Source organism: Suncus etruscus, chromosome X (genome assembly GCF_024139225.1).
Source record: "Suncus etruscus isolate mSunEtr1 chromosome X, mSunEtr1.pri.cur, whole genome shotgun sequence".
Lineage (NCBI taxonomy): Eukaryota > Metazoa > Chordata > Mammalia > Eulipotyphla > Soricidae > Suncus > Suncus etruscus.
The window spans coordinates 121,573,939-121,601,486 of record NC_064868.1 but is presented as its reverse complement, the minus strand read 5'-3'; the positions used below and the strand labels follow the sequence as shown (position 1 = coordinate 121,601,486).

Genomic DNA, 27,548 nt, shown 5'->3' with positions numbered 1-27,548 from the left:
AAACTAGAGGTCAATACACATAAAATTCATTAAGTTTTTAATAAAAAAGCAAGCAGGAGTAAATTAAGTCAGAACAAGGGCAGGAGTTGCTAGCTATGCATTTTCAAATTTTAAAAAGAATATTTAACCTAAATTTTTGACACAGGACAATCTATTACATTTTAGCAGAGAAGTGGGGCACTGACAAATACTACAAAAGTTCTTAGCTTTTAAATTTTGAGAATTTTCTTAATTTCACACTTTAAGTGCTCGAATAATAATTACAATTATTATATTTATATAATATAGTATATATAAATATAAATAGTATATTTATATAATTCTAATATAAATTACAATTCACCACACTGGAAATATATTCTGGCTTGCTTTAAATCAGTCTGGCATACATAAATTTTTATGTGTAGACATCCTCTCCTGATTTTCCTTATCCCATTCCCAGAACAGTCTACCTAGGTTTGTACTTGAAACTACAGAACAGAAAGAGGCTGCAAAGGGGGACAAGGGGAAGTATGTCTCTCTTGCCTTGACAAATCAATGCCACAAATAGATCCCACACTTTCTGAGGCATTCTCTTTGTTATAGAGACATTGATTCCATCATAGAAGTCATCCTCTTTCATTTCACCCATTTTGTTTAGCAGAGGCCTGCTTTGCATCTACTGCTGCTGTCCACTTCTGATTTGCTGTCCTTGGAGAAATCTGGGCCTAGGACAGAGGAGGGCTAGAATCTTAACACTCCTTTTTCATAGGTCACGGAAACGGTAGACATAAACAGAATTTAGAGGCAGGGGAGACTGCAGAGTAGAATGATAATGGGCCATAAGTTTCCAGCAATGGATCAACTGGGAGCTCTCCATTTGTGCTTTCTTAAGCAATTGCATTATAAGAGGAAGCCAATCCAGAATGAGTTTCTCCATTTCCAAACTAACCACAGCCAAAGCAAGCATAGAACCTTTGAATTGCCCATTGCAAGATATACCGGGTAGCAGCTGCTTGGGAAGGACTATCTGAAGCTGAAATGGGCTCAGTTTGGGCAAATTAAGTAACTGAGGCCATGTTGATACTGAAATGGCACGGAAAATGTGAAGAAACTCCAATGGGGAGGCTGTGTGATGATCCCAATTCAATTTATCCAGAATAATTCTCTCTATTATCAGAATTTCACATGAAAACACCCACAGAAACACTCTCTTGCAAATATTTTCAGTCCTGGAATTCTCTCATCTTCCTCAGTTGTCCTGGCTTAAAAAAATAAAAACAGCTGATTTCAATGCAATTTAAGTATTTTGGGTGAGCCTTGACAGTAGCTAAAACCCTCTCCAAAAGGATGCTGGCCTCTTCCCCCTTTCATCCTCCCTCTTTCCCCTCCCCTCCCCTCTCCCTTCCTCCTCCTCTTTCCTCCCCCCCTCTTTCCCCTTCCGCCTCTTCTTCCTTTTCTTTCCCCCTCCCCCTCTTCCCTTCCTCTTCCCATTCCCCTCCCCTTCTCCTCCCCTTCTTCTCTGCCCCCTCCTATCCCCCTCCTATCCCCCTCCCCACCCCTCTTCCTCCTTCTCTTCCTCCCCTTCTCCCACCTTCACCTCCTCCTCCCCCTCCCCTCAGCAGAGATATAGGCCTCAAAGTAGTGCCACCAGGCATTCCAGGGGCCCTTTAACACCCCATGTTGCTCAGCTTATGCATTGCAGGAGGGTGCTGGGGCCCAATGAAAGGGAGAAGAGGGGAGGAGCTGGACCTTATGTCAGGGCAGGGTAGGGAACTACTTCCATGATTCCCCCAGACCCACTGCCAGTCCCACTCCTCCAACCACCTCCACTAGTGTCCAGGTGGGGAGGGGCCTCCTTTAAGCCATAGGGTAGTGGGGCCTTGGAGAGGAAGGGGGAGTGAGACATGCTCTGCCCCTGGCAGGGGGAAGAGCCTAGGGGAAAATATTGGAGGGAAGGTGGGGAGGAAAATAAGGAAAAATTGGGGGAGGGGGAATAAAAAAAGCAAGACAGAGATGCTGCTCCCTATAAAGGAAGGGGGGAAGCAAATAGACATTAAGTTTAACTGCTTTTAGAGAGCTTAAAACTGTAATTGTTTACTTTTAAAAACAAATGCTATAATTTGAACCACATGTTTACAAACTTATTGCCATTTATCGTTTAAATTTGCACTTACCCTTTACACCCACAACTAGAGTTCAAGATCTTCCACCAATGTTCTTATGTTCATAATTCCAGTCAACCTCTCCATGACCCTATTTGTTTGAAACATTTAGTTTCTTGATTAGGTCAAGATCTTGTTCTCATGAAATTATCTTGCCTTCTGTTATTTCTGTATATACCAGAGATAAGGGACATCATCCAGTAGTAGAGTTTTTCCCTCTGACTTATCTTTTATAACATGATACCCACTAGTTCCATCCAAGTTTCAAGGGGTATCATGATTTATTCTTTTCCTGCAGCTGAATTATATTTGTTTATATAAGCTGCAAGTTCGTTTTAAATAATTTTCTTATTTGAGCACCATGGTTACAAACATGTTCGTTGTTGGGTTTCAGTCATCAAGTGTAACCCCCCATTCACCAGTGCAGCTTTCTCCCCACCAATGTCCCCCATTTTCCTCCTCCTATGTCCCCCACCTGTCTTTCAGACAATCATTCTATTTCTCTCACTGTCATGATACTTGTTAGTGTAATTATTTCTCTAACTGTACTCACCACTTTTTGTGGTAAGCTTCATATCATGCTCTGGTTCATCTGGCCCTCATCTTTATTGGTTCAGTATTATTACCATACTGACTTTTATTTTTCTTAAATCCCACAGATGAGTAAGACTATTCTATGTGTATGTCTCTCCCTCTGACCTATTTCACTCAGCATATAGTCTCTATGTCCATCCATATATAGGAAAATTTCATGACTTCATTTTTTCTAACAACTGCAGAGTATTTTAGTGTCTTTAAAAATGTCACTAGAATTTTTGTGAAAATTCTATGAAATATAAGTAATACCCTATGTAGGATGATAGTTTTCACAACACTAAATTTTGAAACCATGAACACAAAACTTTTACCCATTTATTTTGTGTCCTTTCCTTTGTTTTGGGAAATGTGGTTGTTTGCCATATCCAGTGACGCTCAAGAATTACTCCATCACCTAATTTTTGATTAAGGAGCAAGAAATCCTAAATGGAGAAAAGAAAGTCTCTTCAACAAGTGGTGTTGGCACAACTGGCTAGCCACTTGCAAAAAATTGAACTTAGACCTCCAGCTAATATCATGTATGAAGGTTAAATCCAAATACATGAAAGACCTCAATATCAGACCTGAAACCATAAGATATATAGAACAACACGTAGGTAAAATACTCCAGGACATTGAGACTAAAGGCATCTTCAAAGAGGAAACTGCACTCTCCGAGCAAGTGAAAGCAGAGATTAACAGATGGGAATATATTACACTGAAAAGCTTCTGCACCTCAAAAGAAATAGCGCCCAGGATACAAGAGCCCCCGCTGAGTGGGAGAAACTATTCACACAATACCCATCAGAGAAGAGGTTAATCTCAAAAATATACAAGGCACTGACAGAACTTTACAAGAAAAAAACATCTAATCCCATCAAAAAATGGGAAGAAGAAATGGACAGACACTTTGACAAAGAAGAAATACAAATGGCCAAAAGACACATGAAAAAATGCTCCACATCACTAATCATCAGGGAGATGCAAATGAAAACAACTATGAGGTACCACCTCACACCCCAGAGATTGGCACACATCACAAAGAATGAGAACAAGCAGTGTTGGAGGAGATGTGGAGAGAAAGGAACTCTTATCCACTGCTGGTGGGAATGCTGTCTAGTTCAACCTTTCTGGAAAGCAATATGGAGATTCCTCCAAAAACTGGAAATCGAGCTCCCATTTGTAGTTTGTTAATTACATATAGAATGTGAAAATTTGATTTCTATTCATTTTGTAGATTCCTACTTAGCTACATAGATTTATTGCTTCTAATATTTTTAAATAGAATTTATCATGGCATTTGCAACTGGTGAGAGTTAAGCTTCTTCCTTTCCAATATGGATCTCTTTGCTTATTTTGTCTAAATTCTGTGAACATTACTTCCAAAGTATATCATGGTAGTGGAGAAAATAGGCATACTTTCCTTTTCCCTGATCTCAGAGAAAAAATCTTGCCATTGATTATGATTGTTATGGGTTTGTTGTAGATGGCCATTACTATAAAGTTATGTTCATTCTATCCTTATTTTATCGGGAACTTCTAACCTTCATGGATAATGACTATTATCAAAATTTTCCTCTGACACAAAGACAGACAGGGAAAAGGAAGGGAAATGGGTGGGAAGAAAACTGGGAACATTAGTGGCAGGAAATTTGCACTGCTTAAAGGTGTTATGCATTGAGATTACAATCTACACAATGTGTGTTAGAATTTTGAGTTACTTTACCAAGTTTCCTTTTCTTGTCTTTGTATGCATCTTTCCTATATTGCTGTCAGTTTTCTCCACTGTCAAGGAAATCTATGGGGACATTTATATGGGTGGACTATTATTTTGTATGTGATAAATGACCCCTGCTCTAGAAACCAACCCATGGGCATCCTAACTGTTGGAGTTGGCCTGAAGTTCACTTGCTTGGGCAGATAAGTAATTTTGTCTCTGGTGGACACATGTTCCAGCTACCTGCGATCAAGTAATGGTATGAAGACCAACTAGTATCAGCCAGGTATATCGCCTTTTGATAAGGACTTTAGAGAAGAAATGTTGTTAAAAGAATGCAAAGAAATCATGGAAATGGACAGCCAATACGATTCAAGAGGAGGAAGCCAAGGAAAACCAGGTGGTAGCAGGATCAAATCAGAAAAGCCATTTTTGTCTCAAACCAGTGCCTCCACAAGCTCAGCTACCAGGAAAGCACCTGGCAACAGTGAGAAGATGGGTGCTTTAGGAAAACCAACAGGTGGCAGTATTGAGTCAGGGGAACATTTTCTTGCCCCGGGTCATTGCCCTGTAAGAAAAGCCTTGCTACTCCCTTTCAGGATGCAGCTGCGCTTTTCTTCTAATCAAAAAGCCCCTGAATACCCAAGCCGTAATTACCCCCATATAATCTCCATGAAAGGGACTTCAGAGTGGAGATGCTTGGAAGGTTCAAAGAACTCAAAGAAACAATGGATCATAATGCCAATACAACATGAGAGCAGAAATTATTAAAATACTAAAATAGAGGCTGGAGCGATAGCACAGCTGTAGGGAGTTTACCTTGCATGCAGCTGATCCAGGACTGGCATAGGTTCGATCCCCTGGCATCCCATATGGTCCCCCAAGCCAGGAGTGATTTCTGAACTCATAGCCAAGAGTAACCCCTGAGCATCACGGGGTGTGGCCCCCAAAGCAAAAAACAAACAAAAAATAAAACAAAATGCTAAAATTATAAATAATAATAAAGTAAATAATAAAATACTAAAAGAAAAATAAATAGTAAAGATCTCCTAGCAAATTTTTCACATAAAATTTTTTCAAACGAAAAATAAAATGAAAATATCATTGGAAGGCCTACATGTGGAAGACCAAGTCAGGGATCTCAAATATTGCCAGAAAACAAAATATAGAAAAAAGCCAGAAAAATAAATGAACAGATGACAAAATCACTTTGGGATGTGTCATGGCCTGCTTAGTCTAGTCACTAAGGAATCCTTGGGTCCCTTAGGAAGGTGGATGCACCGAGTCAGCAATTGGGAAACAGAGATTCAGACACTCAGAAGTGAGGCCCAAATTTCTGTTCCATTTATTTTTCAGTTAAAGCCGGATACTTAGACTAAATTTCTTGGCAAGGCATTGAAATTGCAGATATAACAGTTAATGTTAGGTCAAGCTACATGTTTATTTTTACAGACGTAGGGCACAACCATCTGTACCTGCCAGCAAGATCAGTTTTCAGAGACTAGTGTATTTTATTGTTTTGGCCTTGTTCCAGTTCATGCATTCTGAGCTAAGGCCTGAAATATTAACCCTGAATATTACTGTGCTTGGATAAAAGCAAAGCAATAATTTTGCAAGACTATAAATAAAGAATTGCTTGTGTATACAGATTTTCTCATGACAGGGCAGTTTACAAAAATCTGAGTGGTCTTTAATAGTAGATGAAAGAAAGGTACTTAGGATGCAAGTGAAGTTATGTCTCCAATAATATTTATGTCACACGCCCTATAATTTTCTTCATTTCCTTAAGTGTCTTATAGACAGGCAACCAAGGTTTCTTGATGCCTGTCTAGTGCCCTTCCTTGTGGATACAGGTGGTTTCTCAAGCCCAGTGTCCTCCCCTGTGGGTGTATGCTACTAAGACCTCTCAAGCCTGCCTTCATCCCTAGTCTGGTGCCCTCCTTTAGCTGTGGGTCAGAGTTCCTCACACATGGGTGGTCGTGGCAGGCATGATTTTAAGAAAATAATATATGAATCATTGGGGTCTCATAGAGCAAGGGATAAAACTCCCATACTGAAGCAACAAAGAAATCAATGCTGATAAGTTTCCAGAATTGAAAAACACATTCATCCACACTCTAAAGGCCCCAAAATTACCAGTTAAAAGAGATCCAAATAGTGACATCCCATGGCAAATCCTAATCAGAATAATTAAAACCAGTCATAGTTCTAGAATATTAAAGTATTATGATCAAAGAAAGGAAATTACATACAAAGGAATATTCTTAAAGGTTAGAGCAGAATTACCAAAAGAAACGATTCAACCCAAAGACTATGATAAAATTTAGTGAAAATACTAAATGAAATAATGCTAACAAAAAGTAATTAATTCAGCATTCATTCATTAAGATGTGAAAGAAAGATACAAAACTTCACAAACAATCGCTCAGGATCTTCATATTCTGGAAATAACCTTTTGAAAATAAAAAATGGCTAATTTTAGCCAAGATGAGTCCCACAAGCACAACACATTTCTGTAGAAAATGGCAAATAACTCTATGGAAATCAACACTCCAAATTCAATGGACTAAATGCATCAATTAACAGACCAGAGTGGCAGGATGGAAAGAAATTTGAATAAAACACTGTTGATTGAAATAAAAACATCAAAATAGAGAAAATATAGACTCAAAAGCAAAGGTTGGAGGACAATTACTCAAACAATTCCTTCCAAAAGGCCTGGGTGGCCATACTAGGATAAGATGACATGTAATTCTGGTTCAAAAAGTTATAAAATACAGAGAAGTAATTTCTTAATAATCAATGTCACCAAGAAATACTTTCACTCCAAAACATATATGCACCTAGTGAAGGACCAGCAATAAAAGTTAAAACAAATATTTTGAGGTGCCTCATTGCATGCATATATGTTTAGGAGTATAATTTCTTCCTGTTTTATACATCCCTTAATTATTAAAAAATTAACATCTTTGTCTCTTTTAACCATTTTAGACTTAAATCTCTATCTTCAGGTATTAGTATAGCCAACCCAGACTTTCTAAGGGCATTTTTATGAGATTGTGTTTGCTATGACTATTCAGAAATATTTCTTGCAAGCACCAAAATTTTAGATTCAATTTTCTAATTTATTTTGCCCCTAAATTGATGTTGAGAGAGAATATTAACATGAGATTTTCTGACATCTTTTTTGTAAAAGTCTGGTCTGTTTTAGAATGATGTCTTAAAGTACAGTTTCAGGTTTTCTTTTAATGTTTGTTTTGAGTGTGTAAAGTTTTGAGCTGTTGTTGTATCATTTCTGCAAACCTGAATGAAAGTCTGGCTGAATGCAGTATTCTTGGCAAGGATTCATTTTGTTAATTTTTTTCACTATATCCCACGACTGCTTTTTACCTTGAGGGTTGCTTGTGATAAATCCACTCTACATCTTAAAGATGATGGGGCCATAGTGGTGGAGCAGTGGTAGGGCATTTGCCTTGCACACGGCTAACCTAGGACGGACTGCAGTTTTATCCCCCAGTGTCCATATGGTTCCCCAAGTCAGGAGCGATTTCTTGGTGCATAGGCAGGAGTAACCTGTGAGCATCACCGGGTGTGGTACCCCCCAAAATCTTAAAGATGCTCCTTTGTATGTAATGTCCATTTTTAATCTTTCTACTGTCAGTATTTTATCTCAATGTGTGGTTTTCATCATTGTGTCTAGTATGTGCTTTGGGATGCTATTCTTTTGGATTATTTTAGGTAATCTCAGCAATTATGACTTTGATTGTTGCTTCTTAATAGGGGTTTTCTCCCTTGGTCCTGGCACACAATGATTCTTAGATTATTTCTGTTGAATTTATCTCAGTGTTTTATGATTGTCTATTTGCTTATCTGTGGAGCTATCTCATATTCTGTTCATTTTAAGGATCTTTTCATACTTCTTCTGTTGTATGGAGGCATTATGCAGCCCATCTTCATGCTCACTGATTCCATCCTACATATCTGTTATTCTGCTGGTGAGAACTTCCAGCTTGTTTTTCATTTCACCTACCAAGTTTTAAAGTTTTATAATTTATCTTTGATTTTTATCATTTCTATTCTCATATATTTTGAGTCTTTTTTTTTGGATTTTGGGGCCACATCCAGCGACATTCAGAGTTTATTCCTGGCTCTACACTCAGAAAACTCTCCTGGCAAGCTCAAATCAGCTGCATTGAAGACAAATGCCTTACTCACTGTGCTATCTCTCTGGCCCAAGTACTACCATTATCATTCACTGAGCAGGTTGAGGTTCTGCATTGTTTCTCTATTGTGACCTTTTTAGTGCGTTTTTTTTTTCTGTGTTTTTCTGGGGTCCTTCAGTAAAAGATGCATGTGACCATGGAGTGAAACAAAGCCAATCCACTCTGCTGGGTGCTGATCTTGCCTCTTCTGCTTTGTGGGCCAAGCTCTAAATTTTCTGTGTATAAAGGATACCCTCATTTTATTGATTTCCTATTTTTTACATTCATATATAAGAAATTCATCTATATCTTATTTCTAAATTTGCTTTTTGACTTATATGCCATCAATGTCTGTTTCAGAAATGTATATTATCTAAGTGATGGATGCACATAAAGATGATTAATTATGCTAATAAAATATTTAACTTCCTCATTTGTGTTTTTTCTTTGTAATTTGAGCATTGCTGGGATAAAATAATGATAAATTCTGTTGCTATAATAATTCATTTTATTTTATAACTATCTCCTTTTTCTCTGTATGTTAAATCAAAATGACTGCAGCAGCCTGTTACATTTTCCAGTATCTTTTTGGTCATAAAATTTTAATATCCAAAAATAACATCTGAGCATATTATTCTACATATATTAGAATGTTTTCTAATTTATCTCTGTTTTCTTCTGTATTTTAAACATTCTGTTAAACATTATTTTCATAGAATTTTTCAAATGCCTCAATTGGTTTGCTAAGTTTTCTTGCTAGAAATCTATTCAGTATCCTAACTCTTCCACAAATTTCTTATCATCAAAGTTCCACATGAGTTGTTCTTCCACACAAGAATATTTTATTTTATTTTGTTACCATGACTAGGAATATCCTCCCTTCTATCAATCTAAGTCCTCCTGATTAAAAATAAAATACTTCCTGGGGCCGGAGTCATAGCACAGGGGTAGGGCGTTTGCCTTGCATGCAACTGATCCAAGACTCAAGGTGGTGATTTCTGAGCACATATTCAGGAGTACTCCCTGAGCATCACCGGGTGTGGCCCAAAAACCAAAAACCAAAAAACATTAAAAATGTTTTTAACATTTTTGTTAATAAAATCTGTATGTACCTTAAATTATTCTTGTTAGACTTCCAGACAATTATAAATTAAAAAATCATTGGATGTTTTTGTATATTAATGGACAGAGAAAAATCTTTTAAGAAGTTGTATATTATATATTGAAAGGTGAATATCACAGTATGATATTCATATATTGATGCTTAATAAGAGTTTTCTGGATACTATACTCTCAGAAAAACTTGATATTGGTCTGATGAAACAAATTAAAGCAAAGACTGAAAAACAATATTTTGAATGAACTGAAATCATTGCTAACTTTGAAGTAAGTATTCTAGCTAAGGGTTTAAATCAATAGTACAGTGGGTTGGGTAGTTTCCTTGCACACAGCCAAACTGTGATCAATTCCTGGAATCCCATTTGGCGTCCCAAGTACTTCCAAGAGTGCTTCCTGAGTGTAAAGCCAGGAGTAACCCATGAGCATGGTAGAGTCTGCTCTGCCCAAAATAAAATATTCAGCTAATCTTATTGGGGGTATATTTTATTCTGATATATTGATGCTAATCTTAGGAATACATTTATATATAAAATGAAATGGTTCATTATTTTAATAAAAATATAAAAAATATAGCAAACACAATATCATTTGCTAATCCATAGATGAAATGCATTTAGGCATGCTAGATATTTAATTTTATAAACAGTTCCTGGATAATTTGAACTACATAAAATCGATCTAAATTGTTAAGAAGTCTTTTCACTTTCTTTATTAAAAAAGTAAATTAATTAAGAAAGAATTTTTGAAAGGTTAGTTGCTGTTTCAGATTTCTTTAGTGACAGTTCATTACATGCTTCAGTACACAAACTGCTTTCTGCAGAGAAATCACTAATATGTCTTATTGATAAATACTATTTATTATCAACAGATAGGTTGAAGCAGATTCCTGATAATTGCCAAATGTGATCCCCTAAATATTCCCAAATTAAGCTCTATGTAAGTTATATCTATATCTATATCTATATCTATATCTATATCTATATCTATCTATATATATACATAGCTGTTTATTCCAAGTACTGAAGTATCTTTGGTTTTGGTCATATATAGTTTCTATAAGACTAATTTCATGTGGCAGCTCTTTTTTAGACTAATATCTCTAGAATTTTCCCCACCAAATATGTGTAGCTAAATGATGACTAAGGTAAACAAATAGCATGAGTGTTCTGATAACCTGTCTCATAATTATGCTGAAAGCCTGTCTCTTAGCACTGGATTTATTGCTGAGAAGGTTACAATGTCATCTCGATATCATAAGGTATAGAAAATGTTATTATACAAAAAGGCATGAAGTTTAATGATTTCTGGAAATGTCAAAACTCATGTTTTATCTATATACTTTGCTGTAAGGCATTGCCCTTATAATGGGCTAAGAAGTATATTATCCGTAGTCTATAAAGATGCTTATAGTTATTAAAATATTAGGGTATGTTTAATCTAAACTAATTTGGCAAGAGGTGGGACATTCCTGGCTGTGCTCAGTGCTTACTCCTCCCTCTGTGCTCAAGTGTCACTCCTGGCAGGCTCAGGCAACCATATGTAGTACCAGGGATCAAATTTGTTTTGGTTGTATTTAAGGCAAATGCCTAACCCACTGTACTATTTCCCCTGCACTTATCTTTGTACAATTACTGTATTTTTCAAGATTAATATTACATTTAAATAAAGAAGTCTACACCTTCTGAACAATTTTGAATTATATGGAGAGATTTATACTCCTTCCAGAGACCAATAGGCTTACCATAAGAAAAAATAGTTAGGAATAAAATATTTACCAACAGTTAACCTGACTAACAGGCATATTTTAAGAAATAATAGTTCTCAAAACTTGCACCAACAAGCAGTGAAGTAAAATAAGTCCAGATAAAAAGGGAGGCTAATGAGCAGGGTATTATAAAAAACTATATTGCCAACTTGACTGTATGTGATTGCGTGCAGGATATGATGATTAAAGCAAAGTTCACTGGGTATCCTGATGGAAGGAAAAGGAACCAAACAAGTTGCCTAGGGTTCACAATATGAAATTCACAGAGGAGATAGTCACAGACAAATAAACATAAATATTGGTCAATAGTTTATTCATATTTATATAAGTGAACAATTTGAGAAGTACTATATAATTACATGAAAAAATACGGTGAAATTTAGTTACTCCCTTACTATGTATTTTATATCTTGCATACAAGTCAAATAATTCTGTATAGATCAAGAACTGTTAATGTTATGTTGAATGGGAGTTCTATACTTACTAATTTTGTCAGTTTTTTTAAGCTTTATTATTAACACAGTTATTCTTAGTTGAGATTTAGACATAGAATGTTTCACCACCAATTCCACCATCAGTGTCAACCTCCCTCCACCAATGTTCTTTTGTGTTTGTTTTTTGGGTCCACACCCGGTGACACTCAGGAGTTACTCCTGGCTCTGAGCTCAGAAACTGCTCCTGGCTTGGAGGACCATATGGGACGAACTGCAGTCTGTGCTAGATCAGCTGTGTGCAAGGAAAATGCATTTGCTGTGCCACCCCTTCGGCCCCTCTCCAGCAATGTTCTGAGAATACCACCCATAATGCTCCTCTACCTTCCTTGAGCTTGCTATCTTATCAGCCACCTTTTTAACTTTGGCTGTTTGTTTGGGTCTCAAGATTTCAGTGTGGTTGACTTGAGGTTTGGATATTTTATTTCTTTCTTCCTTAACACTACCAATGTATGTGAATCTCTTAGTTTCTATCCCCTGTTTTTCACATCTTTCCATCTACTCTATTCCTTTTCTTCTCCTCACTACAGTCTTCGGCCAAGAGTGCTTTAGGCATTGCCTATATAAACCATGCACTCTCCTGTTATTCTAAATACCACAGATCAGTGATATCATCCTCTATTCTGCTTCTGGCTTACTTCATTTAACACGACATCATCTAGTTAATTCCATGTTGCAGCACATTGCATGATTGGATAATTCCTTAAAGCTATGTGTTTTTTTGTGTTTACTACTTCTTCATGATCCACTCATCTGTTGTTAAACAACTAAGTTGATTCCTATTTGTGGCCATTGTACGGAGGCAATGAATAGTGCTGTGCCCTTTTGAATTTTTCCTTTCCTGGATATAGACGCCCCAAAGTGAAACCCTCAATATTGTTTTCCATAGGGGTCAAAACAGACAACATTGTCACCATCAGTGGTAGAGAGTTACTTTTTAACAACATCCCCACCCATCCAGATTGTTCACAGTATTTCGGATGTGTGACATCCTCACTGGTGTACAATTCTAACTATAGCTAATTTTCATTGTAGTCTATTTGGAGTTCCTTAATAAGTAATGATAAGCATTTTTTTCATTTGCAAGTTGACCATCTATTGGCCTTTGTCAAAGAGGTGTCTGTTCACTCCTCTTTGCAATTTTATTGGGTTTTTAGATTTGGGGTATCATCCTTGTGAATTCATTGTATATCCTGATGTAAACCCTTTATCTGATGTTTTGAGTGCAAATAATTTCTTTAAAATTTAGACTATGTTTTTTTTTTTAAATTTTTTTTTATTTAAACACCTTGATTACATACATGATTGTGTTTGGGTTTCAGTCATAAAAGGAACACCACCCATCACCAGTGCAACATTCCCATCACCCAAGTCCCAAATCTCCCTCCTCCCCCCCCAACCCCCGCCTGTACCCTAAACAGGCTCTACATTTCCCTCATACATTCTCAATATTAGGACAGTTCAAAATGTAGTTATTTCTCTAACTAAACTCATCACTCTTTGTGGTGAGCTTCCTGAGGTGAGCTGGAACTTCCAGCTCTTTTCTCTTTTGTGTCTGAAAATTATTATTACAAGGGTGTCTTTCATTTTTCTTAAAACCCATAGATGAGTGAGACCATTCTGCGTTTTTCTCTCTCTCTCTGACTTATTTCACTCAGCATAATAGATTCCATGTACATCCATGTATAGGAAAATTTCATGACTTCATCTCTCCTGACAGCTGCATAATATTCCATTGTGTATATGTACCACAGTTTCTTTAGCCATTCGTCTGTTGAAGGGCATCTTGGTTGTTTCCAGAGTCTTGCTATGGTAAATAGAGCTGCAATGAATATAGGTGTAAGGAAGGGGTTTTTGTATTGTATTTTTGTGTTCCTAGGGTATATTCCTAGGAGTGGTATAGCTGGATCGTATGGGAGCTCGATTTCCAGTTTTTGGAGGAATCTCCATATCGCTTTCCATAAAGGTTGAACTAGACAGCATTCCCACCAGCAGTGGATAAGAGTTCCTTTCTCTCCACATCCCCGCCAACACTGTTTATTCTCATTCTTTGTGATGTGTGCCATTCTCTGGGGTGTGAGGTGGTATCTCATCGTTGTTTTGATTTGCATCTCCCTGATGATTAGTGATGTGGAACATTTTTTCATGTGTCTTTTGGCCATGCGTATTTCTTCTTTGTCAAAGTGTCTGTTCATTTCTTCTCCCCATTTTTTGATGGGGTTAGATGTTTTTTTCTTGTAAAGTTCTGTCAGTGCCTTGTATATTTTGGAGATTAGCCCCTTATCTGATGGGTATTGGGTGAATAGTTTCTCCCACTCAGTGGGTGGCTCTTGTATCCTGGGCACTATTTCCTATGAGGTGCAGAAGCTTCTCAGCTTAATATATTCCCATCTGTTAATCTCTGCTTTCACTTGCTTGGAGAGTGCAGTTTCCTCCTTGAAGATGCCTGTAATGTCCTGGAGTGTTTTGCCTATGTGCTGTTCTATATATCTTATGGTTTTGGGGCTGATATCGAGGTCTTTAATCCATTTGGATTTTACCTTTGTACATGATGTTAGCTGGGGGTCTAAGTTTAATTTTTTGCAAGTGGCTATCCAATTGTGCCAACACCACTTGTTGAAGAGGCTTTCCCTGCTCCATTTAGGATTTCCTGCTCCTTTATCAAAAATTAGATGGTTGTATCTCTGGGGAACATTTTCTGAGTATTCAAGCCTATTCCACTGATCTGAGGACCTATCCTTATTCCAATACCATGCTGTTTTGATAACAAAGAAAGAGAGAGAGAGAAACTTGATAACTCATATCAGGAATGAAAAAGGAGAGATCACTACTGATATGACAGAGATTCAAAGGGTAATCAGAAACTACTTTGAAAAACTCTACGCCACTAAAAATGAGAACCTGGAAGAAATGGATAAATTCTTGGACTCTTATAATCTTCCACGGTTGAAGGAAGAGGATGTAGCATATCTAAACACCCCCATCACCATTGATGAAATTAAAACAGTAATCAAATGTCTGCCGAAAAACAAAAGCCCAGGTCCAGATGGATTCACTAATGAATTCTATCAAACTTTCCAGGAGGAACTACTGCCAATCTTGGCAAGACTCTTTCATGAAATTGAACAAACAGAAACACTTCCAAATAGCTTTTATGAAGCCAACATCACCTTGATACCTAAACCAGACAGAGACGCTACCAAAAAAGAAAATTACAGACCAATATCACTGATGAATGCAGATGCAAAGATCCTCAACAAAATCCTGGCAAATAGGATTCAATGCCTCGTTAAGAAGATCATCCACTACGATCAAGTAGGTTTCATCCCAGGAATGCAAGGCTGGTTTAACATCCGTAAATCTATCAACATAATACACAACATCAATAACAAGAAAAATAAAAACCACATGATCATATCAATAGATGCAGAGAAAGCATTTGATAAGGTCCAACACCCATTCTTGATCAAAACTCTCAGCAAGATGGGAATGGAGGGAACCTTTCTCAATATAGTGAAGGCCATCTACCACAAGCCAGTGGCAAATATTATCCTCAATGGAGAAAAACTGAAAGCCTTCCCTCTAAATTCTGGCACAAGACAAGGCTGTCCTCTCTCACCACTCCTATTCAACATAGCACTGGAAGTACTTGCTATAGCGATTAGGCAAGAAAAGGATATCAAGGGAATCCAGATAGGAAAGGAAGAAGTCAAGCTCTCACTGTTTGCAGATGACATGATACTCTACTTAGAAAACCCTAAAGACTCTATCAAAAAGCTTCTAGAAACAATAGACTCATATAGCAAGGTGGCAGGCTACAAAATTAACACACAAAAATCAATGGCCTTTCTATATACCAATAGTAATAAGGATGAAATGGACATTAAGAAAACAACCCCATTCACAATAGTACCACACAAACTCAAATATCTTGGAATCAACTTGACTAAATATGTGAAGGACCTATACAAAGAAAACTATAAAACTCTGCTCCAAGAAATAAGAGAGGACACATGGAAATGGAAACACATCCCCTGCTCATGGATTGGCAGGATTAACATCATCAAAATGTCAATAATCCCCAAGGCATTATACAGATTTAATGCCATCCCTCTAAAGATACCCATGACATTCTTCAAAGAAGTGGATCAGACACTTTTGAAATTCATTTGGAACAATAAACACCCTCGAATAGCTAAAGCAATCATTGGGAAAAAGAATATGGGAGGAATTACTTTTCCCAACTTTAAACTGTACTACAAAGCAACAATTATCAAAATTTAGACTATGTTTTTTCCATGTACTTGACCAGTTAACCCAACAGTAATCATTGAAGAGGCTTTCCTTGCTCCACTTCATATTTATTGCTCCCAAATCAAATATTAATTGACCTGTGGGTCAATCTCAGAATACTCAAGTCTATTACATTGATCTCAGGGTCTGATTTTATTCCAATACCAAGCTGTTTAAATTACTTTTGTTTATAATGCAGTTTGAAGTTAGTTTTAAAGTGCTGCCTCTCATCTTCTTTTTCCCAAGAGTATATTCAGCTATTCGTGGATGTTTACTGTTCCAAATGAATTTCAAAATTATTTGATACTCTGCTTTGAAAAAAGTCAATAATTATAGGGATTGTAGTAAAACTGTACAGCGCTTTAGGAAATATTGCCATTTTGATAATGATAATTCCCCCAGTCCTTAAGCAGGCTAGATGTCCCAATTTCCTTGTGTCCTCTTTTAAGAGAAAATCTGTAACTACTTCATAAAATATACAATAAAGAATATACATATTAAAGAAATATACTTATGAAATATACAAAAGAAATATACATATCTGTTTGGGCTCCATCATATAGAATTAAATCCTCAATTTCTAAAGCCAAAACACTGGAGAGATGCAGATCTGGAAGCAAATGTCAATCTAGGAAATAATCACACATATGCAGGGAGGGAGAAACAGATTTCAGAGTTCCCACATGTTTTCCCTTTGCTTGTAAGACATAGAAAGTTCCTTCAAAGTCCAGAAAATGCAAGAAAGCCTTTTCCTCAAAATCTGAGTATTTGTTCTGAAAGATGAGACCACACCTGGAGGTGGGAACAGGTGGTCTAAACACCAATCCAAGGTGTACATTCAAAGATGATTCCAACCAATGAGTAACAATATGTATACTGGGTAGAGTGGTATCATATAAATTCCACAATCCCATTAATCGCACAATCATACACTAGAGGCAAGCAGAGAGCAAGGGGAAGTACTTATGACATCATTTACTAAACTAGGGAGTTGAGGAACACTATGTGTGATGTCACAATGGATAAAAAGAGAGAGACCTAATCGTTGAATATGTATCTGGACACATGTGCTTAAACTGTACAATAAATGTTAACTTATTATGCATTGTTCATATTTCTAAAGAACTCATGATCTCAGGAATGTTTGCTTTTCTTTGCAATTACTACAAGAACCCATGTCCTGGTAGAAAATGCTTCTATCTACCTAAAATATCCTCCATTATTATTAAGTACTAGAAACCACTTTTGGGATGGTTTATGTTGGGGTTTCTACCCCAATACCTGTTGGAGTTACTGAGTGTCCAACTTCCAATCTTCCCCCAGAATGTGGATCATGTCTTTGTGTACTCTATATTAACCTGACAATTAATATTCCCTGGGATTTGAGTACAAATTTCACAACTCTAATATACCCATTCTAAATATCTATGCATATAATTCCTCTGTCTAATAGTAACCAAGATTTTCTGTTATCTTTTTTCTTTCCTCTGTCCAAATAATTGTGTGCGTTACACCCAGTAGTGCTAAGGGGCTGCTCCTGTTTGAATGGGTCACTCTTGGGATTATTTGGGACCAGGGATAGAATCCAGACCTCTTATATGCAAAGTATGCACTCAGGCATGGCAATATCTCTCGTGATTTGATGAAATAATTTCAAACGAATCCAAGACATGATGTCATTTAATTCCAATTTTCCTTAGTCATTGCACAGTTCAGTGAGGAAGGGGGAAATGAACAAAAAGTTCTGAGACTCTTCTCCTAATAAAAGCCTGCTCACAAAATGACTGATATCTAACATCAGGAGGGTTTCACTATTCAGAGAACTGAAAATATGGCTTACTTTGCCTAAGTAATATAAATTCTGTCAATTACATCCTATTTGTTTGTGAGTTTGGAATTCAGTTGCTATTAGGCAAAGGATGCCTTTGGACAAGTCCACAGTGAAATATTTTTTCTTTGCAAATTTTGTTTTAACAAAAATGGGTTCAAATTTCACAACATAGTTTCTTGCCTAGAGTGTTCTGTTAGGTGACATCTCAAGGGACAAAAATATTGATTCCTCCTAATGTACTTAGGCTTATAACTCTGCTAATTATTAAAATATATTAAAATAAAAATACAACATAAAGTTCTTCCTTATAAAAATTTAGATTTTCACTTTGCCCAATTTTTAAGATTTAAATTCTTTGTCTTGTAGACTCAGACCTACAGTAACATTCTCAGTCAGTACTGAGCATTTTCCTTAAGATTTCCAATTGGCTAGATTTTTCTACAAGTTTTTTTATATATATATGAAATCTTTATTTACAAGCATGATTACAAGCATGATTGTAGTTTGATTTTAGTCATAAACAGAACACCCCCGTTCACCAGTGCAAAATGATCACCACCAGTGACCCCCTCCAACCTTCCCAACCCTTGCCTGTATTTGATACATATATTCTACTTTTATCACTCATAAAGATTGTCGTGATAATTGTTAGTGTAGTTATTTCTCTAATTGCATCACCACTATTTGTGGTGAGTTTCATATTGTGAGCCGGTCCTTTCACCCCTCATCTCTATTGTCTCTTGGTACTATTACAATAATGTCCTTAATTTTTATTAAAACCCATAAATGAGTGAGACTATTCTGTGTCTATCTCTCTCCCTCTGACTTATTCCATGTACATCCACATAGAGAAAATTGTCATGACCTTGTGCCCCTTTTGAAAAACAGAATAAAATATTTTCTAAATAAGACGGGTTAAGCTTGCTGCAGTATGCATATTGCAATATTTCTAGAAAAGAATGCTCTGAGAAGTAGAATCTAGAATAAGTAATAAAGTTACAGGATTCAAGGAATGACAGTTATAAATATAAATAGGCTCAGAGACTCTTCTATGAGAGTACCTAAGGGAGCATTTTTTAGATCCAGAATTGTAGGGCCTGGGGAGATAGTACAGAGACTAGCGTATTTGCCTTGATGTGGCAACCCAGCTTCAATTCCCAGCACTCCACAAGTTACCCAAAGCACTATCAGGGTTGATCCCTGAGTGCAGAGGCAGGAGTAAGCCTTGAGCATCGAAACCAGGTAGGCAGCATGCAAGGCAAGGACCTTACATTCTGTACTATCACTCAGGTGACCATTAGAATTGTTATGACCATGATTAAAATTATATGGGAATATTCATTGTAGCACTATTTGTAATAGCCATAATCTGGAAACAACCAAGATGTCCTTCAATAGATGAATGGCTAAAGAAATGGTGGTACATAGACACAATGGAATATTATGCAGCCATCAGGAAAGATGAAGTCATGAAATCTTCCTATACATGGATGTACATGGAATCTATTATGCTGAGTAAAATAAGTCAGAGGGAGAGAGATAGACACAGAATAATCTCACTCATCTATGGGTTTAAGAAAAATAAAAGACATTTGTGCAATTATTCTCAAAGACAATAGAGATGAGGGCTGGAAAGACTGACTCACAACTCACAAAGAGTGGTGAGTGCAGTTATTAAAATAGCTACACTATCAGGACAATGGTAGTGAATGAGTGAAGTAGAGTGCCTGTCTCGAAACAGGCAGGGGATGGGGGAGGAGAAAGATAGGGGCATTGTTGGTAGGAATATTGCACTGGTGAAGGGGGTGTTCTTTATGACTGAAACCCAACTACAATTTATATAATCGTGCTGCTTAAATAAAGATATTATTTTAAAAAAGAGAATTATATGGGGATTTTTAAATATTATGTGCTATTTATAGCTTAGAATCCTTTTCTTGCTTCTGGTCTTAAGAAATATTGGCATTTGAGGGGGGAAGTGGTTGAGATCCTTTAATTGGTTAGACACTGATTTTTCACTCAAGGTCCTTCCTGTGATACTTTCTGCAGAAATTGAAGAGTATACACCAATTTATACCTCATCCTAAGTTGGTTCAAATAGAATACTGGTAGTTGGATGCCCAAGAGAGACTCATTCCTTTAAAAACTTAAGTATGTCTCCAACAAATTATATGGGCCTGACCAAAAAAGGAATGACAAAACTTCCTGTGACCCCAATAACTTAAATAGTTTGAGGAGAAAATAATCCCATAAAGGACTTTAATACTGAGTGAGCTGCTCGTGTAGCCAGTATAAAGTTGATCATACCTGTCACACCCAATATGACCATCGACTCCTTTTCCATAATACTGGTGATCTGATTGGGAGCTATCAGGAGTTCAGGAGACGGTTCATCACCTTCAGATGAAACTGCTTGAATTGAGAATTCTGCTCTGCAATCTTGAACGTAGAAAGCAGTCACATAACTACTGGTTGTCATTATATCTCAGGAGTGGTCTCAGTGGGTGTCTGTTCAGACATCACTTTTGCAGTGCCCTTTCAGGTGGCAGTAATAGCGCCCAATCTTTGAGTAAGTTCATTTTAAGGGATGTGACTGAAATGCCAGCTTTTTGTCTGTTCCTCCAAGTATCTCCAATTAGCCTCTGGGTCTTGGTTGTGATAAAACTGTTAAAGCCACTTTCACAAGATCTTCGAGGCTAACCTCTAGACCAATGATGGCCAACCTTTGAAACTTTCTCTGTGTATCTGGGACAGTTTATATTATAAAATTTTCTGCACATGTGTGCTCGCTTTGGCAGCACATATACTAAAATTTTCCGCACATGTATGGTGTTTAATTAAATATGGTATGTTTTCTAATTGCTTCACTAGGTCGTTCTACAAAGACTGCAGATGTTTCAACTGGTTGTTCTTTAGTACTGATTATTTTAGCATAATTAAAAGATGTTTTTCTGCTTCTAATCAGTCCCATAACTAAGCAAGTCAGAAAGTTTCTCAAGAGTCAGACATTGCTTCGATCACCATAATCCTATCTTTGTCCACTGAATGAATTGCCACAGCTCCTGTAAAATACAACAAAATTATTAATTATTTCAAAAAGTTTTCTAGGACATATTAATTTCCCCTCAATTTTAAGATTTTATTTTAAAAGAGCGTTATAAGAAGTAAAGGAACTTGTATATTGTCAACCATAATTTGATTCCAATATCCCACAAAAACCCTAAATCAATGTCAGGTGTGATATGAATGTAAATCCAGGAGATAGCCCCAAGTTTAGCCCAAAGATCAAAAAATAATAATAAAATAAACATAATATATTACATGCCATATCAAATGCCTGTAGTATGACATAGAATTATTCAAAATACTTATCAGAAAATATCCTCTGATATGACATTATCTGATCTGTATCACTCAAGGGGAAAGGAAGATGGATTCAAGGTATCTCCTGTGCTCCTTAAGGCATCTTGGCTCTAAATCTTCCAGTTTCCTTTTGGTTATCAGTGAGGGTTAGATAAAACTAGAGCAGTGGCCATCTCAGGATGTGTATGACTTTCAAAAATTGCTCATAATTCTAGTTTCATAGCTTCTTCAAGTAAGGCAGAGTCCACTTTACAACTACAGGAAAGTTCAAGTTTTATCTTTTTTAATATAAACAATTGAGCTACAAATATTTCTACATCTTTGCCCCTATTTCTTAAAAACTGATCCAGCTTACAAACAGTAGTATGATTTAGGTTTCTCTTCATGTTTACTATGTCTTCTGACTCCCCAAATTGTATAGTTTACAGACCTAGGTGCAGAAGTAGATGAATCCTTCTTTACACTGAATTGTGAGTTAAACTCTTCCCAGATTTTCACTAGATTTTAAAAAGTTATGTCATGTGGAACTGTTTGCCAAATTTTCTACTGTTTTGTGGTTCTATATCTAAAATATACAAGCAGAAGAAAAACTTGTTTACAATATGAGAATAAAAGCTCAGGGATGAAGTATTTCTGGGTTTCTAGAGCCAGACAGCTATTTAATTAAGTTCCCAGGTGCCAACACAAGAACACTGGAGAGACAAGGGTTTAGAAACAGATGGCAGTCTAGAAAATGTAAGAACCAAGATTCCCACCCTAAGTCCATGATAAGGAACTCTAGAGTAAGACAAGCCCAAACCTTGGTAAAGTAAACTTTTCCAACTCCTACTTAGCTGAAAGCAGAGAGAGAGTTAACTCAGAAATAAAACCAAAGTTGGTGCCCTCCAGGAATAAGAAAGTAGGGGTTGAGTGAGCTTGGAAAAAGACTCCCTTAACAACCAAACTTTGAATTAGAATAACCCTTAACAGCCATGGGCTGAATCAGAGTATCCCCCGACAACCAGGGTTCTAATCACAATATCTCTTGATGACCAAGTTTGAATCAGAGTATCCCTAGACAACCAAGTTTGAGCCAGAAAAATCACCGATAAATTAAGACATCTATACAATGAAATGATTGTACTGTTACTTCTTGTGATTTCTATATAAACTGCTTGAAGGTTTGATTCAAAGTCCTTGCCAAGGCACCCTAGTTGGATGCGGCTCAAAATTTGTTTAACCAAAAAAATTATTTTTTGCACCTTGCATTATTGGAAGTAGTCTCTGACTCTCAGCACTGGGTGTCAACTTGAACCCTAACAACAAAATTAATTCTCACACACGTGTGTAAAGAGAAAAGGTTTTTCAGAAGTTCTCCATATTACCCTTAGTTCCAAGCAAGCCACAGCTCCAAGCAGCCAGCTCTCAGGAGATCCGGAAAACCTAAAGGCCTACTTCCTCTTCAACTGAGAATTTTAGTCTGAGGGAACTCGTCACCCCTGGAAGATGAGACCAACTGGTCTCAACAGTAATCCAGGGTGCCACATTCAAAGCTGATGCCAAACAATGAGTAACAAGGCCTATACTGAGTGAGGTGGAGATGGATCAATCCTGTAATCCCATAGACAGCAAAAAACCTCAAAGCGATGAGAGTTCATACTTCCAAGAGATCAGAGATTTGCTGCCTCTTGTTTGGCATTCTTTGAAGGTGCTTTGGAGGAACACTATTTCTTCTGTGAGGGTTTATTACCATAGTATAAACAAGCAATAAATAAACAAGCATGTTCAGGCAGAGGTATGTGCTACCAATTCTGAATAAACCCCTAAAGGCTGTTGATCTTTAATGAGTTCAAGAAAACGCCCTTGTGAGCCAAAACCAGAGAAAAGAAAATCCTTTTCCCACTTGAGACCTGCATGAAAGAAATTTCAGTAGTAAACTTACACTGAGTTGGGCACTTCAAACTTCGTTTCCAGGAGCTGTGCAACCTGTCTGTTTTCCCACTTTCTGAAGTAGATAAACCAAACCCTGCACCTATTGGTAAAAACCCAGAGGGGATGGCAATGAATTTAACAAAACTAGAGTGCTGCATGCACATTTAGAAGGCTATACTATGATAGAAATGGTGCCTTAATGCTGTATGTCCAAACGATACCTTCTCTGAGGAAACACCCCCTTCTAATAACCTGTTTGAGGAACCTTGAAGTCACTTTTTTTTCTGTCTACATAGACCTATGTTTAGATTTGTTGTCTGACCAATAAGTCCCTGATTCTCTTTTATTTGGGGGGGGTATAACACACTCAGCGGTGCTCAGGGGTTACTCCTGGCTCTGCACTCAGAAAACACTCCTGACTCAGGGGACCATATGGGATGCTGGGGATCGAACCCGAGTCCATCCTGGGTCAGTTGTGTGCAAGGCAATCGCACTACCCCTATGCTACCACTCCAGCCCCTTTCTCCCCCCATGCTTCTCTTGAAATAATATTCAGGGAGGGGGATCAAGAGCTATAACTTTGGTATTTGGCACACCTCTGGTTTGGGGCCAGTAGAAATTGCATGTTTGAAATACTCTATGTTGCATGTCCCCCATTCCTACAAACCATTTTTTTCTGGTGGGGTTCAAAAGCACCTTGAGTTTGGAAGCTGCCAAAAACCCATGACAAACACAGAATTATTTCCTGGAAATTCTCTTTTCTCTGATGGGGATACAAGATTTAAAAAATAAAAACCCTCTAAATTATGTGGGAGCCTAAATTCACCGCTTTGTTTATTTCTAGGAATCCGCGTCCATGTGGATGCTTTCTCAGAGAGTGACCAGAAATCAGTATAGACTAGTTCCTATGTGAAATTCATTGAACTCTCGCTATGGACCTGAGGTGTCAATTAGAAGTTATTCTAGTAAGATTCTGAAAATGTCTTGTTTCCAGGCCCTGAAAGACCTTATCAAAGGTAGGCCTTGAAGCTGATTGCCATCACCTGAAATTACTCCTATGGAAAATCTGCCAGCCTGCACTGTCTGAGCACTCAACAAATGCTTTAACTCTTCAAGTCACTTCTTTCATCAGGACAGAGATAAAAGTCAGCAGCTTTTATTCGTGCAGATCCTACTTTTCTTGCTTGTCTTAGGAACAAAGAAAGAAACTTCTATACTTTTTTTTGTGAAAAAGATAAATTAACCAGTCTTTCTCCAAGGACAGAAATTCAAATAAAAGACTCTCTTGAACAAATTAACACCCTATTCTTTATTTTCTTCACAACTAGAAGACCTGAAGCTACTCTCTTTTGTACCAGAGCAGATCTTAAAGTTGCTGCTTCTTTTGTAAATGCAGAGATAAACTAGAATATATTCTTGAAAAAAAAAAAAGCAGACCTGCTCAAGTAACTTTTTTCTTTTTTACAAGACTCGAATGATTGCCTCTCCTGTGAAAATGCAATAACAATTTAGCACTCCTTTTAAAATGGTTAGAAATAAAGTAGACAAAGAAAAAACAAACCTCTATCAAACTTCATTTCCCCCTTTTCCAGGTACCTGTTTGGAGCAAGCTAGCTTTTCCTACCTGCCCTGGTCCCAGTCCCTCAGAATCTGTGTGCCACAGCTCTGTTCTCAGAAGCACAAATATCACCCTCAAATACAACCCAATTCAGCACCAGGTGCCAGATGTGTCAAGCCATCTCCTACCACTTTCTCTGGTCAAGTCAGTGGATTCTGTACTATGAAACTGACAGTTTTTGGATAAATGCTCAACTATGGTTTTGGAAACTTTGTGTGTCCAGTTACAGTAAAATCCTCAAAACATGCAGTCAATATCATAATGGCACCAAACAGTATGTCAAACAGCTCACAAACTCAAAGTCCTATTGGAAATCCTATATTTTAGCCGGGTAGCATAACAAACAAATATAAAACACCACTATACACAATTAGCAAGGGGGAGGGCAGTTAAGGCAGATTAGGAACCACTCTGATAATCATAGTTGGAAATATCACTCTGGACAAGGACTGAGTGCTGGAAAAAGATAAAAATGATAGGCATAAAACCCCTTCAGCAACAGTATTGCAAATCACAGTGTCTAAAAGAGAAAAAAAAGATGAGAGAAAGAGAGATAAAGAGAGAAGAAAAATGTCTGCCACAGAGGTGATCAGGAAGAAGGGTGAATGAGAAATTGGGGACATTAGTGCCAGGAAATCTACTCTGGTGAAGATTGTTGCATAATCTATGACTAAAATTCAATCAAGAACAAAGTTTCATTTGTGAAAAAACTGTATTAATAACAACCATGTATCCATAGTGTTTACATAATATAATTATACAAAGGAAAAGAACAAATCACTATAAAACAGGACCTAATTACATCAATAATAGAATCTTCCAGATACCTGCTTACTCCCAATACCAACCCAAGAATACCACCTGTATATAAATGGAGCCAAATCATCTTAATTATATGCCTGATAAATCCTTTACAACAATCATATCAATATTCAATAATCTTCAAATGACCTTAAGTGAAAAATCAATGCATTTGAAAGAAATGAAAGAAATTATCTAAATAGAAAGATACAATGTAAATATGGAGAGAGGAATCAAAGGGAGGAAATTCTGTGTACTCAATTTACTTCAAATCTATAAACAACTGTCCCCAAAACTAAAGGCTTTCAAGTAAAAAATTAAGTCAATTAAACAAATGCAGTCCTTGAGAATTATCTGAAATTATCACTGTGATTCCTGCTGCTTGGTTTTTAGCTATTTTTCTGTTTTCATCACTTGTATATTTCTAGAGTTATGTTACAATGATACCTAAATGTTAACAAATAAATCAAATATGTTCGTTAAACACTAAAAATAGTAAAGGTAACAGTAACAAGTTTTACAAGTAGTATGAAGAAAGCACAAAAATAATCAGTATGGTTGAATATACAGTAAACAAATCAAGAAATAAGAACAAAATTTAAAATAGGAAGAGAAATACAATGAAAATAATATATGAAAATTATTGACGATCATGAGAGGAAGAATTTCAATATCCTAGGAATTCCAGAAGAAGAGGAATGAAAAAGAGGTGAAAAAAGATTAGTGAAGAAACAATTGGTGAGAATTATCTCAGTATGAAAATTGAGATGGTAACAGAGATTCAAGAGGCCTCTGGAGTAACAAATGGAGTAAATCAAAACAAAATTATACCAAAACATTTTGTAATCAAAATAGTAAGAACTGAAGACAGAGATAGGCTGCTTAAATTCACAAGATGGAGGCAAAACCTGACGTACAAGGGGAAAATCAAAAGTCACAGTTTTTTTCCACAAAATTCTCCCAGCAAGAAAAGAATGGAACAAAATATAAAAGGTATTAAAAGAAAATACATTCCAATGAAAAATTGACCATTTAGAAATATTGTTACTTAGAGTGGAAGAAAGTAAAAACTCAGAGAAAATGTTTAGAATGTTTAAAATGTTCAGGCTCATGGCAGGGATAAAGCAGGGATAGCCAAACTGATTTTAGACTAAATCATATTCAAACTAAGAAGATAGTTAAAGATACGGAGGACATTAAGTGCCGGTTAAGGGATCACTGGATCAGGAGGATTTAACTCTCATAAACAATTATAGACCAAAAGAAGTTTCTGCAAAGTCTACCACGCATTAGGTAATAAATCTTAACAGATAGTCACTGGACATGTAAGCAAGACAAAACATCAATAAAAATCCCAAGGTCCTTAAGTGAAGAATTTGAAGAATTCTAATATTCTAACATGTAATAGACATGTTCAGAACACTCTATATCCCAAATGTGAAGACACATTTTCTACAGCATTTGGGGCATTCTTCAAGATAAAATATATGCTGGACAAAATCTGAGCATGCACAAAAATCACAAAAAACAAAAAGCATGATAAGGGTCATTTCAGACCACAAAGCCACAAATGAAGAGAACGAATTTTTCTGCCACTGAATTTTCTAAGGTAATCCCAGTCTCCAGGATGAGATATTTTAGCATTCTTTTTTTTATATTTTAGCATTCTTAAGATGGGTATTGGTTCATGCAATTTGAAGAGTTTCAGTGTCCCATC

The 27,548-nt window shown here is 36.8% G+C and overlaps 1 pseudogene; it reads right to left on the bottom strand.

Moving 5' to 3' along the window:
• Positions 1-470: 470 nt before the first annotated feature.
• LOC125999035 (cyclin-I-like) lies at positions 471-20,617 on the bottom strand (annotated as a pseudogene).
• Between the last annotated feature and the right edge of the window lie 6,931 nt (positions 20,618-27,548).